The 13,139-nt window shown below is 37.0% G+C and overlaps 1 long non-coding RNA gene across 1 annotated transcript in view; it reads right to left on the bottom strand.

Annotated features, from left to right (window-relative positions):
• LOC132237926 (uncharacterized) overlaps positions 1–13,139 on the bottom strand; it is a 137,587-nt gene that overhangs the window by 107,316 nt on the left and 17,132 nt on the right. The window contains exon 2 of the long non-coding RNA XR_009453695.1: positions 2,936–3,101. This is a non-coding gene — a long non-coding RNA (uncharacterized LOC132237926). The remainder of the gene's footprint in view (positions 1–2,935; positions 3,102–13,139) is intronic.

Genomic DNA, 13,139 nt, shown 5'->3' on the forward strand with positions numbered 1-13,139 from the left:
TTGGCAGGGAATGTTTGCAGGGCTAACTGTGGTTTCTTCTGCCGCCCACCCCCTCCTCGTATTTAAGAGCAACTCACTATTTGGCTACTTGGCTCCCTGAAGGACTCTGTACCTCGGGCTGGCCCCCTCTGGCTATTGTCTGGTGCCTCAAAGCTGCTAACTGGCATATTTGATCCCTCTTCTCCCAGCTCAGACCCCCCGCCCCTCCACTGCTGGGTGGGTATCTTGGGGAAGCGCTGGAAGCTGCAGAACTATAATTTAAATCCACACGGGTGCCCTGGGAGGCAAACAGCAAACCCGTGGTGACTGCATGGGAACCCCTGCAGCCATCCCCTCTGTGTCTGGTATACAGAGAGGAGTGGGGGTGGAGACAACTTTGGACTCTTAAACACTGTGAGTCACCCACAGTTTCACACATGCAAAAAGCTCAGAGTCTTTCTCCTGCCTCCGGACTGTAAAGACCAGAGACTTCAAGTCCTTTGGTCATTGTTTATTTTAATGTCACACAAACGGAACAAATGAAATGAGCTTTGCCTACAGCAAGTTGAGTGTAGCCTAGACATGAATGAGAACTAACTGACAAACAGTTTTTCTACTAGAATAGGTTGCAAAGGCAAACTCCATCATCATAATAGCAATGAGAGAAAACACTTTTATACCACTTACTAGGAACCAGGCACTGTTCAATCACATTTTAACTCATTTACTCTTGACAACAACTCAGTGGGGTGGGTGTCTTGACTAGCAGCACTTTGCATAAGAGGAAACTGAAGCACAAGAAGGTAAAGTAACCTGCTCACATTAACTTAGCCAGTAACTCTAACTCAGACTGTCTTGTCCTAGACTCTTGACCACTCCCGTGTAAAGCCATACTGGGTGCTTTACAAAATCATCTGACAAGCTTCAAAACAACCCCCATTTGACAGATGAGAAGACTAAGGATGAGAGAGGCAAAGTTAAGTTGCGAAGATGACACAAATAGTAAAATAGCCAAATCTGGAGGTTTGGGTTCAAATGCCCTGCTACTGTGAAAACCAAAGCAGAAGAGAAATGCACAAGGCAGAGTGGTCAGGAGAGACAGCCAATGTCTGGGAAAGCTCTATTCCATCCAACTGCTCATTGAAAGCCCAAGCGGTTTCTGGGCTCCCTCATCTACCTCTGTTTCAAAGGTTTGGTCATGGCTATCTTTTTCTAATCACTGTATCTTCTCCTGCAACCATCTCCTTAATGCCATTCTTAAACACAGTAGTGAACCTGAAATTTTAAAAATCCATTGCCTAATTTTTTAAATCTTGGATTTCTACTTACTAGAGTCAACCATTAAAGAGTAAATGCTCCAGGGAGAAGGTAACATTTTAAACCCACATTGACAAACTTTGGGGAGAATTGGCTGAATGGTAACTAGCAAAGGTATAGAGTAGACTAACAATTGACATTTGGATAATGGAGGTGGCATCAGGGAATGGCAGTGAGGTCAGACAATGGCTTCAAAACTTTACTGCTCACTGCCCTTTTACCCTGGGAATAAGTCTGTGCTCTTGTCCTTCTCATTCTGGTTTAATTCTTCTAAAAATACCACTGACTCAAAGCTAGCAGACAAGCAGCAACATTGGAGATCCTTGCAGATGTGAATGTCAGAGTGTCAAGGGCTCAAAATCCAGCTCATTTTACAGACCAAGGAACTGAGACCTAGGCTACATGACTGCCTATGGTTACACAGCTAGATAGTACCAAAATCAGCAATAAAACTCAGAAATAAGGTCCTGAGAAATCAACAGCCCTGGACAGCTAAATGGCCAGGCACACTATCCTCTGGCTTTCTCTATTCAATATACATTCCTCTACTTTAACATCCATAACTGGAACAATGACAATATCACTCCATTTTCCCTACTTGGAGTGAGACTCAGGAATAAAATGCTATCTCTCTAGGAACTCAATCAGATCTTATTTAAGTAGTCAATATAAAGTGATGACTGAGTCTTTCACCTGGAAAGTAAAGTTTAGACCTAAATATTAACAACACAGAAAAATTACCAAATACTCTGTAAATGTAGATTTTATGAAAATCTAAATTTTGGGGGTTGATGAAGGTCTAATATGAATATTTTTTCATTGTTATTAAAATTAAAGAAATAAGTATAGTTCCATGTTTCAATGAGTGAATAAAGATAAAAGAAATCCCAAGGAACAGAGAGCAGTAAGAATCCAAGGGAAGTAAGAAGCCAGGAATGGCAGTGACCATAAATATTTAACTTGCTGTGATTTTATCTGTACTACCCTAATCATAGCAAGGGAGTTGTACTTTTCTTAGAAAATGGAATAGGAATTTAGGATAGCTTCATTTACATATGATTTAAATCACCATGGTTTTTAAAGTAGCATCAGAATGCACACAACTCCAAAATAAATATGCACTACTGACATGGCTCCTCAAGGTACCATCTTTATCTAATACTAGAGGCCCGGTGCACAAATTCGTGCATGGGTGGGGTCCCTTGGCCTGGCCGGCAATTGGGGCCGATGGGGGCTGGCTGACCAGGGGGAAGGACTGCAGGAGGTTGGCTGTGAGAGCGCACTGATCACCAGGGGGCAGCTCCTGCATTGAGCATCTGCCCCCTGGTGGTCAGTACGCATCATAGCTACCAGTCAGTTGTCTGGTCATAATGGTCACTTAGGCTTTTATATATATAGATTACCTCACCTCCTTTTTCCAGCTTCAGTAATGACACCTCAATCAGAGGTGCAGGCTTATATCTTGAAAGTACCTTCTCTCTTTTCACCCTTCACCCATACCTACTCCATATCTAAATCCTGCCAACACCACAGTGGTGGCAGGACATGACCATAGTAGATTCAAACATGATCAGTGTGTTATCACATTACACCAAGTTCAGTACACATGCAAATAGAAACAATAAATTCCCATTCTTACCTTTCATCATATAAATTGGACAAAACAAATTATATTGGTGGAACCATTTGTTCCCATCTGGTTGTCATAGGATAGGACATGTAGACTCAGCAAAGTTTTGGTGGGCTTATCTTCTCTCCAGCTCTGCACCTCGTATCTTCTCTCCCATTTCTTCACTGCCAGATGCCTGAAAAAGAATTCAACTTATATCCATGTTCTCCTATCTTTCTCTATCTTCAGCCTCTATATTTAGATTTAGATTCAGGGAAATTGAACCACATTTTCACCTTTTGTTGGTCTCACCTCGAACCAACAAATGATTATTAATAGGCTACCGCATGTAAACAGGAGACAAAGTAAATGCTTTGGATCTAAATAATTGTGAAATTGGTAAATACAAATTTTCTTTGCCTCATAAGGATGTGTATTTGAGCAAACATTGAGTAAGGGAAGATGGGCTAAGGAAGTTTAGCATATATTTTGGGGGAAAGATTGCTAAAACTTGAACATTAGGCCATCTGGGAATTTAGATTTATCTGTATCAGAGACCAGAAGATCTAAAACTTAAATTACAGAAGATTGGGCATCATTCTCTGTGCACATCAGCATGTATGTGCAGACGATCACTCCAGGGAGAGAGAGCTTGAGCAGCTGGCTGGATTTACTGAGACATCTTGAACTATTTCTTGAATGTTTGGAGATTTGGCAAATAAATGCATTGTGCCTCAAGCACCTTTTCCCCTTCATTTAAAACCCATGTGTATTGGAGAGGAAATTTAATCCTTATGTTCCTGTTTCACTTACACTTAACCCATCAAAATCCAACTTGGTGGGAACTGTTAAATGCCCATGAACCTCTGAAACTTGTGTAATAAATAACTTGAATTCATCTTTTCTTTGAATCTCAGAAACCACAATGAGAAACTATTCTCACTGGCTTTAATCAGGGGAGCAAGACAGGATTTCAATTTTGCCCCCAGATTTTGCCACAGCCAAAACATTCTAACTTTGATCAAACATATTGCCACGCCATGTATTTAGTTCTTGTCAATAACCACCATTTTGTGAAAAGTCAAGAAATATGGACTGAGATCCAACTCCAGTTATGTGTTGAGCACTGTGTGGGTCTCTGGTCCCAGTGTCCTCCCCAGTGGCCTCTCTCTCCTCTGGATCTCTGAGAGGCTCTCTTCCCCTCTGCTACAATCTAAATGTATAGGCGATACTGTTCATTTATAAAGACTATTGGAATAGGGTGAAAAAGAGAAAAATGTCAGGAAATAGAATCCTATACAGGCAAACAGAGCCTCATAACATGCACACTGATGGCATGGGTCATGGGGATATTTGCAGAATATGACCAAAGTTCACACAGTCCATATGCTCACCCATAGTTGTGTCTTTATTCTACTTCAACCCTAATGTGGAAATTAAGATTGCTTTTGGCCAACTCAATTATTTACTTCAATCATCAGTAGATGAAAGAAGAGTCACAACTAATATGAAAGCAATTATTATTCGGATAAATTTGACTTTTGATTTTTCTGTAATATCATAGGCAAATTCAAACATCTAATCCCTTCTTTGCCTGGGCGTGAACCTCATCAACATATTGAAGACAGAGACGGAGAACCTTGATTTATAGTCCACCTGCTCCTGGTTTCTTGCCCAGATGGATAAATGCTAAGAGAAGATGCTGGGTGATCCTGACCTGTTCACAGATACCCCATCCACAGGTAATCAGGCTGTAGCTGTTCCCTCTGCAGCTCCAGCCAGGCCTTAGAATTTCCTGACTCGTGCCTACCACCTTCCCAGCCTGGTGTTTCATTAAGATCAGAGTGCTCGTAAACATCATTCCTGGAGCTCATGTTTCCCCCACACTCCTCAAGGCACACTGTATCTTCCCCTTGAGTCCCACAACTCACAACATATGGAGGGGAAAAGAAGGGTGTAAGGGTGTTCTTCCGCCTTTCCATTGAGATCGCTGTGTTATTTGTGTCGCTTCATTTCATCCAGAACTCTACTCTGGGCTACTTAGCTATTAAACATTCACTAATTTCAAGACTCATGCAAGTATAATTTCTAGTAGAACAGTGGTTTTAGTTGTTTCTCCCTGGTCTCTGAGCAACATATACCATCAAAAGAAAAAGGCCTGAGGTTTCGCTTGTCAATTCAGTCCCAAAATGGGGAAAATTAATAATAATTTGAAATCCAGAAAGAGAAATAAAAATTGATTAAAGAAGGGAATTCCTGGGTTTGGAAGAGACCAACTATCTGACTAGAATGAAAATGGGATGCAATGCGGCCAACGACGTGAATTCCCACCACATTGTCCTTGACATGAGTTGTTCCGTCTGAATGGCCTCCAGCAGGGAAGCTGTCATACGCGGGGTACTTAAGGTTTTTAAATCAGACTGACCTGGATTCAAATTGTAGCCCTGTGTTTTTACTACCTGTATCACTCATCTTTAAGAGCAACAAGGTTTTACCACCTACAAAATAGGAATAATACCTTCTTCGTAGGGTTACCATGAAGATTAAATGGACACTGTACTTAAAGTATCTAGTGTAGAGTTGGTACAGAGTGGAAGGTAATAAAATGGTAGCTAAAAAATATCTAGTCCACACACCTTCCAGGAATCTCAATTGGTTGCTCTTTCAAGTTAAAGATTGAAAGTTACAGTCACGTCAAATGTTACCTAGAGGACATGACAGTAATCTCTTTCAGTGACTGTCTTCTTGATGTATATTAGTATGTCAGCCTTTCTTTCTAATATGATAGAGACTGGATAGAGAGATTTTAATGTCTAGAAGGAAAGGGGGGGGTAATTGGAACATGAAATGCTGCTGCTAAAAGATAAACTAAAGCATATTAAATTTTTTAGTGTATATTTGAAAAAAAATTTATTTGGTTTGGGTGATCATAGGTAGTTAAGAGTGCTGCACCAACCAGAGCTAAAGGGAAAGACTTTATAGAGAAGAACCCAGCTTAGTTATAGCCTTGAAAATTAGCATCATGCATTCTGGAACCTGACAGAGAAGAATAAAACTAGAGCTCTTTCAAACACTCATTCCAAAAGAATAATAATTATTTGACTTGTCTCATAGTTCTCTAGTAGACCGCACTCAAAAAAAACAACAAAAAACCAACAACTTCATTTCACTCAGAAGTCTTTATTTTTCTCTGAGTGCCTGAACTTCTTTCTTTCCTTAACCCTTCTGACACTACTGAAGCAGTCCCTTCACTAGTCCCAGACCATCTCAGTGACTTGTTTCCTGGTAGGACCTGACTGATATTGATAGTGAAGCCATATTTTTGAAGCTCCAATAACATGGAATGAGCTCCTATGGAGGATGGATAGGACAAAAGGATTTTCAAGCATTGCTGATGTTTTCCAGTATCCTATTCTCATCCCATGGTATATCCTCTACTTTCTGGGGAAATTTCATCTCCCACCCTGGCCTCAGCTATCACCTCTGTACCTATAATTGCTCAGCTTGAAATTTCTGTCTCTAATTCAATTCCTGACTTTTAGAAAAACCTTTCTAATGGTATAATTAAAGTTTCCTTATGAATGTCTTACAGATATCACAACACAGTATGCACTCTTAGATATTTTAATGAATGGCACCAAAATGCATCCATTAATCCATACTTTAGAGAGAGATGTTTGGGAGGAGTGAACCTTCCATGTCTGTTTGTGTTTTTTTTTAATATATTTTATTGATTTTTTTTACAGAGAGGAAGAGAGAGGGATAGAGAGTTAGAAACATCGATGAGAGAGAAACATCGATCAGCTGCCCCTTGCACACCTCCCACTGGGGATGTGTCTGCAACCAAGGTACATGCCCTTGGCCAGAATCAAACCTGGGACCCTTCAGTCTGCAGGCTGATGCTCTATTCACTGAACCTAACCGGTTAGGGCTCCATTTCTATTTTTATCATTGTATGTTCCTCCTTCTTTCTAAGTAACCTCCTATACCAGTTTCTTCTTTGTAGGACTTTTTCTTATATATCCATAATATCATGATCACTCTCAAGAAATTTAACATTAATGCCATAAAATTATTTAATATACAATAAATATTCAAATTTTTCCAGTTAACTTAATAAGGTCTTTAATGGTTAATTATTTTAAATGAAAGTTCAAATCTAATATCATAGATTACAGTTAGTTGTTGTGTCCCTTTATTCTTCATTAGCAATTCTGTCACTTTTCTTTTCTTTCACAAGAGTGAGATTCTACAATACCCTTGGTGTACCATATCAGGAAACATATAATTTCAGATTATCCCATTATGGGTAATGTGGTTTGATTATTGGTTAAGATGATGTCCAACTGATATCTTCCAAAGTACCTTTCTTTTGCAATTAGGAAATAATTTGTGAGGCTAAACTTTAAGACTGCATTTATACCTTGTTACTCAATAACCTTTCACCAAATGACTTTAGTATTCATTGTTGATACTTCCCTGAATCAATCATTATATCAATGGTGATAAAACGGTTATTTTCTAATTCTATCATTCCTTCTACATTCCATTAGCATTTTTCTGTAAAGAAGAGCTCTTTTTCACCCTCCCACCCCATTTTGTTTTATTTCACTGTTTGTTTTTAAATATCATTATTTTTAATTAAATGCAATAAAAGACATTATTATAATTACTAGAGGCCCAGTGCACAAATTCATGCACAGGTAAGATCCGGCTGGCTGGCCTGCCCCGATCGGGGCCGACTGGGGGCTGGCCGGTTGGCCGGCTGCAGGGAGGGGCCGTGGGAGGTTGGCTGGCCAGCCCTGCCCTCATCAGGCTGGTTGGCCAGCCACAGTGCACATCATAACGACTAGTCGTTCCAGTTGTTCTGGTCATTCTGGTCATTCTGGTCACTTGCCATATATATATAGTTTTGATGCTCAATTTTTTCCTAATCCAGCCAGTGGTAACTTCTTCAAGCTGGTTCCTTTATTCATTTGGTATGTCTCCATTGGGTTTTGAACATATCTTTTTTGCTTTGTAGAACAATATACTAGTAATATTCCAGATGCAACTTGTATTTTCCTCATAGCTAATTGAACAGAGCTAAGAAGTATAAGTTTAAATCATGAGGTCATTTTGATACCTTAAAATCCAATGCAGAGTTCTTCATCTCCTCCCATTCCATGTCTGTAGATCCCTTCTCTAATAACTTAAAAAAAAAAAAAAACTGAGTCCTAACATCAGCCAATGTTGACTCATCTTCTCCTACAATTTGCACAAAGTAGTGTGGGAATTGCTACATCAATACCACAACCTATAACAAACCTACCAAGTAATGTCTACATTTTTGTAATTCTTTTTTGCCATTAGATTATATGCCACTAAGCATATGCAGTCAGAGTTCTGTGTTCACTTAGTTGGGTTAATTTTTTTTTCTGTTATCAATTGCTTATACAATAAGATTCATTTGTTTCTCCTTTTGGTAAAATTACAGGTTTTATTGCCCTTGTTTATTTAATCTTATTTTGAATATTCATAACTTTATCATAACTTAAAAGTCAAAACTATTTAAAAAGGTATTCTTACAAAAGTGTCACTGTTGCCCTAGGCTGTTTTGCTCAGTGGATAGAGTGTCAGCCTGTGAACCAAAGGATCCCGGGTTCGATTCCAGTCAAGGGCACATACCTTGGTTGCAGGCTCCTCCCCAGCCCAGGCCCTGGTCAGGGCACATGCAGGAGGAAACAAATTGATGTGTTTCTCTTACATCAATGTTTCTCTCTGGCTTTCCCTCTCTCTTCCACTCTCTCTAAAAATCAATGGGAAAATATCCTCAGGTAAGGATTTTTGTTAAAGTGTCACTGTTTCCTCATCTCTATCCTTTTCTCACTCCCACGCCACACCTGTTATGCAGGCAAACTTTTTATTAACTTTTGGTTTATTCTTCCCTTGTTTCTTTTTCTCAAAAATAAATGTGTGCATGTGTTCTTCTTTCTTATTTCCATTCTTTTATTACATAACAAGTAGCCTACTACATATATACTCTTTTTCGCTTTTTATTTTTATTTGAAACATCCTGAAAATAACTCTAAACAAGTAATAAAGATCTTCCTCAATTCTTTTTGAAATGTGTGGGTATACCATACCTTATTTAAGCAATATTTTATGTATTGGTATTTATGTTTTTTTCATTATTTTATTTTTACAAATTATAGTTTGATGAGTAACCTTGTGCACATGTTTTTTGGGTTTTTTTTGAAGGCTAGCTTCAGGGTAAAGCTATGGGGGTCAGATTGCTGGGTCAAAGGGTAAAAGCTGCACAGGTACTTTTGTTTATATTTCCATATTTCCCTTTAAATAAATTAGATCATTTAACTTTTATTAGCAATGTACGTGCCAATGTTTTGGGCTGAATTTTATCCCCCAAAATTCATATGTTGAAGTCCTGATTCCTGGTAACTCAGAATATGACTGTAGTTGGAGATAAGGCTTTTAAAGGGGTGGTAAAATTAAAATGAGGCTGTGAAGGTAAACTCTAATCCAATCTGACTGGTGTCTTAAGAAGAAAAAATTTGGATACTCGAATAGACATTAGGGATGTATACGCATTGAGGAAAGACTCTACCGTGAGGAGGCAGCTATCTGCCAGTGAAGAATCAAACCTGCCAACAGCTTGATCTTGGACTCCCAGCTTACAGAATCATGAGAAAATAAATATCTGTTGCCTAAGGCACCCAGTGTGTGGTGTTTTGTTATGGCAGCCCTAACAAGCTAATATGGCCTGTTTCTCCACAGCCTCACTAATAGTGTTGTTAAACTTGTGAATTTTTTCCAATTCAAGCTATGAGAAAAGTACAGTTTTAATCTGCATTACTTTTATTATGAGTGCAGTTGAGCATCTTTTCATGTGTTTAAAGATTAATTTCCCATTATTTTGTGAAATTGGTGATTTGAAGTTTATTTCTTAATTTTTAAAAATACTTTACATAATATGGAGATAACCATTTACCTCTGACACTTCATGATGCATTTTGAAATTTTACTCACTTAGAGTTTGCATTTTTTTAAATTGTACCTTTTGTTGAAATTACAAATGAGTTTTTCCTCTTAGGTTGTCTTCCTCTTAATAAGGTGAATTACATTAATGGATTTCCTCATGTTGAAACTCTTTGCATTCTTGAAATTTCTTACCTAAGTTTTATTTTATTAATGTGGTTTTTGATTCTTTTCACTAGAATTTTACTTAAGATTTGCATCAATAGTTATAAAAGAAACTAGAGGCCCAGTGCATGAAATTCATGCATGGGTAGGGTCCGTAGGCCTGGCTGGTGATCAGGGCCAATCTGTGGGGTGACCAGCGGGACAATTGAGGGCAGTGCTGGCCTGCTTGCTGGCCAGCCCTGTCCCCCACCACTGCCACTGGTCGCCCCTCTGCAGGGAGACCAGCAGGGAAATAAGGGGGCTCTCCAACTGGCACCCACCTTGGCTGGCCTGGGGCCTGCAGGCTTGGATCAGCTCCTGCATTGAGCATCTGCCCCCTGGTGGTCAGTGCGCATCAGAGACTGGTCATTCCACCTGTCATTCTGTTGTTCAGTCGATTTGCATATTAGTCTTTTATTATATAGGATTAGTCTGTAGTTTCTTATTCACTACAATATTATTATCATTGTTATTATTAATTTATTAGATTTAGGCATCAACCTTACATTAATTCCTTAAAATTCTGGAAGATCACCTTCATTTATTATCTTCTGGAACAATTTATGAAACATGTAGATTATTTGATTTTTAAAGGTTTGCAGAATTCCCCTGTGCTATCACCTGGGGCTAGTGTTTCTATATGGAATAATTTGTTGAAAAGTTTCTCCATCTTTTTCCACCCTGGAGAGTAATCTGTTTAAACTTTCTATATTAAATGCTATGTTTTGATAATTACATTTCATAGAGAATAAAATGTTTCAGAGTTTTCCAATGTTTTTACATAGACTTTTGCAAAGTAGTCCACTTATGATTTATTTTAAACTTTGCAATGGTTATTTCCATCCAGGCTTTCCTTATTTTGTATGTTTGTGCTTTGCCTTTTTTTAAACTAGGTAAGCTATTGGTATGTCTATTCTACTTTTTCTCTAGAACAAGCACATTTTGATTTATTTATTAGTTCTACTCCTTTCATTGTTTTCTACCACATTAATTTATTTTTTATATCTTTATTATTTCCTTTCCTGTGTTTCTTTTGGTTTACTTTATGAGATTTTTTAAATATTTTTAAATGAGGAATTAAACATTTATTTTAATTATTTTTCATTAATTCGAGTATTTAGGACCATGAATTATCCTCAGATTATTGCTTTAATTATAACTCATAAAACCTGATGCTCATATTTTTCATTATAATTTATTTTTTGCTAACTCTGTGATTTAAGTTTATATAGCTACTTTTATCCAATAGTATTTCAACATAAATTTGTTGTTGTTATTATTGCTTAATTTCTAGGTAGAAAGACCTTTTTTAAATTTTTTTTATTAATTTCTGTTTTACAGCACTTTCTAAGATTTTCTTTGTGACCCAGAACATTCTATTTGTGCTTTAAAAATAGGTTATATTTTTTATATGATCAAGGTTTCATATTTGATATACAGCCATAATACCTTCTTTATTGATTGTTGATTATATCTTTATACCCTTATTTATTGTATTGTTTCAATTTTTCTGGAATATCTTTGTCAATCTCTTTATTTTTAGCCTTTCTGAACTGCTTTATTGTAAGTGTATCTCTTATGTATCCCATAGAATTGATTTTTTGCTGCAAGTCAATTTGAAAATATTTTTAATGAGAGAGTTATGCAATGTATCAATAAACTTATTAATACATTATAATAATATGAAAAATATATTTTATTAATGTGACTGATGTGTTTGCTTTCAGCTCATATTTTGTGTGAAATTGTATGTACTGTTTTCTGTCCTCATTTTATATTTCTTTTGGTATTTAGAAAGGTTTGTATTTTCATTGTAGTAGTTACCTTTGTACTAATACCTTTCCTAATGCCATTACTTCCTTTTTTCTTATTTTCCCTCTACTTATTGGTTTTTCTGCTTTAAATGATGTTGTTTACTCTCACTACCTATGCAACAATGTTTTATTCCAGTATCCAGTATTGTCATGACATACCACAGTTATACTGTTCCTCCACTCTTGTCCCCATCCTTGTTTTCGGTATAGGTTTACACTGAAATATATTCAAAAGTCCATTTGCCAAAGTTTCCAGTCCTGGTCCTATCTTAGTTGAATAATGTTCACCCTCAAGTAGATCCCTCACAGAGGAATAGTGAATGTTCTTTGAATTTTTGCACACAGAAAACTGCTTCTTATAGTCTTGATCCATACAAATGAGCTATTCTACAATAAAAAATATTCAAATCACACTTCCTTTAGTTTCTCAAAAAATGCAACTCCATTGTTTCCTTATTTTGTATAAGTCTGATGCTTACTTGATTTTCTTTCTTATGTAAGTGATTTTGTCTTTTTGTCTGGAGACCTAGAGAATTGTTTTCTTATTTATAAAGTTTAATATTTTCCTAACACATGTCTTGTACTTCATCATTGCAGGTTTATTTTGAAAACTGTGGGCCCTTTAAAGATTCAGATGCAAGTCTTCATTTTAGAATTTTTTTTAAAATTGTAGTTTGAAGTATTAATGTTTTTTATTTTAAAACTAGTCTTTTTCAGACTCCTCTGAACCTATCTTCTATCAATTATTTTCTCTCTGATCCTTTTTGCATTGTTCCTTACTTAAATTTCACCCTCTTGGCTCTTTTCCTGACTGTTCTCAATGTCTCTTATATTTTCAGTCAAATATATTATTCTATGAGTATCTTGTAATTTAGCTTTTATTTTTAAGATGATTTTGTCTTTTTCTTTCATTTTTTTCTTAAGTTCATTCAACTCTTATTTCACTCTTTTTTTCTATTTCTGTTCTAAATTTGGAACTCCTGATGTAAATTTTTGTTTCATATTTTCAAATGCTTGTCTTGGGATTTTTTATTCAGTTTAGGTGTTAAGATTGTCTTCTGTTTCGTGTTTGATGTTGATAGGAGCATTTGCAACTGCTAAGATGTGTGGATTCTCATATTTTGTTTTTCTAGTGGCCTTGTACAAATATTATCTGCCATTTTCTATTCATTTTAAAGTGTTTATATATATATACAGTTATATGTAGGCACAATTATAGCTGACAAAGGGTGGCTGACAAT

The sequence above is a fragment of the Myotis daubentonii genome, chromosome 7 (assembly GCF_963259705.1).
Source record: "Myotis daubentonii chromosome 7, mMyoDau2.1, whole genome shotgun sequence".
Taxonomy (NCBI): Eukaryota; Metazoa; Chordata; class Mammalia; order Chiroptera; family Vespertilionidae; genus Myotis; species Myotis daubentonii.